This window comes from Tupaia chinensis, unplaced genomic scaffold (assembly GCF_000334495.1).
Source record: "Tupaia chinensis unplaced genomic scaffold, TupChi_1.0 Scaffold000216_1, whole genome shotgun sequence".
NCBI classification, from domain to species: Eukaryota; Metazoa; Chordata; class Mammalia; order Scandentia; family Tupaiidae; genus Tupaia; species Tupaia belangeri.
In genome coordinates this window covers 1435048-1437547 of record NW_006159691.1, presented here as the reverse complement: position 1 = coordinate 1437547, position 2500 = coordinate 1435048, and the positions used below count along the sequence as shown (strand labels likewise).

General features: G+C 46.1%; 1 protein-coding gene across 4 annotated transcripts in view; it reads left to right on the top strand.

Moving 5' to 3' along the window:
* The window catches only part of IFT52 (intraflagellar transport 52), a gene marked incomplete at its 3' end in the record, with an annotated part of 31817 nt that overhangs the window by 23560 nt on the left and 5757 nt on the right, over positions 1-2500 (top strand).

The following is a 2500-nucleotide window of genomic DNA, read 5'->3' as shown; positions in this document are numbered from 1 at the left end:
GAAAGTGAGAAAACAAGTTACCAGGTCTGGGACTCGAACTATAGTTGGCCATGTGGGAGTCCAACCACCACGCCACCCACTGGCCCCAAATGGTTTTAAATGTAATAAAATGATCGCTCAATAAAAAGCTGAAGAAATTGACATAAAATAAAAGAGGTTTAAATCTCAGAATCTGCCAGGAAGTCATGAAAGCCAGTGTTATATATCTCTCTGGACATCTGAGACCTGACAGTTTTCTGAAGTAGGGTTTTGTAGCAGACGTCTGGGCGGAGGTAAGAGACAGCCTCAGAACCTTTGGGGTTGCTGGGCCCATTGCTGGTTTCTCTGGTGATCTTGGTGAGTTCTGGCTGTCAGGGCTTTGTTATTACCTTTGGTTTCAAACTGCTGCCATGTTAAAGGGCTTAAGTTCTAAAGCAGCCAAATAGTGCTGGGAAAGACTTTGATTAGTTTATGTTTCTTGTCTAATAAAAGAGTTGATGGGGCCTAGCAGTGATGGTACAGCAGGGAGGGTGCCACTGCATGTGCGAGTCATATGGGAAGGCCTTGGTTTTAGACCTGGGGTCAACCTAACCACAGTGGGTTTGCCTCTGGGTGCACCCATGACCCTGACTGTCAGGAAGGCTGGGTGAAGTGGGTACCCGAGCATGGAAAACCTTGTTGGGGTGCCACTCTTTTGCTCATTCTCTCCTACTCTCTCACATTCGGTCTTATACACACATACACGCATGAAGGAAGTAAAGAGAGAAATTTTAAGAATAATAAAAGAGGGGCCAGCAGGTGGCATGGTGGTTAAGGCACTGGACACTTCCATATGGTCAACTGCCGTTCGAGTCCTGGACCTGGTGGCTTGCTTTCTCACTTTCCCTCTCTCCGTCTGTCTCTGGTCAAATTAAACTAAATGAATGAATAAATAAAATTAAATAATTCTTTAAAAAGATAAAAGAAAAAGGTCGAGGACTGGAGAACTGTGACCCTTGGACTGCAGGATAAAGTAGCCTTCTGTCCTGATGTTACCTCTGTAGTACTCAGGCAGGGCTTTTCTGGTGCTGGCACCAGGGAACATAGAAAAGGTGTGTTGCAGGTGACTTCAGAGGGTCAATTTTTGTTTGTTTGTTTGTTTTTTTGTAGAGGTTTTTGCCTTAGGGCGTGTATGCTGCCAGAGACAGAGACAGTAAAAGGAAAAGTGAAATGTCACTTCTTGGGGGGATGCAATCCCTTCTCCTCTCTCCTTCTCCAGGGATCTTGGGCACGCACACACACTTGCTACGTGTGATTTTGAAGCCACTGGGTCCAGGACTCAAACCACAGTTGGCCATGTATTAAATCCAGTGATGTAACCACTATGCCATCTGCTGGCCCTAGAGGGTCAGTTTTTAAACTGTTACCAAGTGGCTTTATTAACCAAGTGCAGTTCAAAGAGCAATTAGGAATAAACTTGTTGTCAGCATGTATTTATATAACTTTGTATTTCATTTTTGAGTAGATAATGCACTCACATAGTCAGAATTCAAAAGCATCTACCCTGAACAGTTTTCCTGCTGTCTTTTGGCCTAGTCATTTTGGTTCCTTCCCAGTGACAACAGTCTTAGCCATTTCTTGTATGTTCTTCTAAAGGTAGTTTATACTTACATAAGCAAACACATGTGTGCCTACTCTTCCTCTTCTTTTTTTCTTATTTTCAGAGAGCGTGCGTACTCGCCAAAGACTGAGAGAAAGAAAGAGAAAGAGGGAAAAGGAGGAAGTACCCCCTAATGGAGTACAGTCACGCCACAGTCCCTTCTCCATTTTTTCATCCTGCTAGCTTAGGCAAGCACACCTATACACTCGGCATGTTCCTCAAGCCGCTGGGGCAAGGATTCAAATCATGTGGGATCCAGGTTCTCTTAACCACTAGGCCATGGGACCAGCCCTCTTTTCCTGGTCCTTTCCATAAATGGTACTTCTACACTGTGTACATACACTATCCTGCACCTTACTTTAAAAAATTACCAACATGTTGGGAACCAGCAGTTAGTGTAATGGCTATGTCGCTGGACTCCCACGTAGTTGACTGCGGTTCGTGTCCCGGACCCGGTGGCTTAAAACTCACGCCGGGCGCGTGTGCGTGCGTGCCCAAGATCCCGAGAGGAGAATGAAGGAGAAGGGATTGCGGCGTGACCATCCCCCCGGGGGGTGATTTCTCGCTTTCTGTCTCTATGTCTCTCTCTGTCTGTCTGGCGAGCGCACGCGCCCTACAGTGAAAATCTCTCAAAAAAAAAAAAATTACCAGGGACCAGCAGTTAGAGTAATGGCTATGTTGCTGAACTCCCATGTAGTCAAGCATGGTTTGAGTCCCAGACCTGGTGGCTTAAACTCACACCTGGCATATGTGTGTGTGCGTGCTCAAGATCCCTACAGGAGAATGGAGGAGAAGAGATTGCGAAGTGGCCATCCCCCCCTGGGGGTGATTTCTCGCTTTCTGTCTCTCTGTCTCTCTCTGTCTTTCTTGTGAGTGCATGCA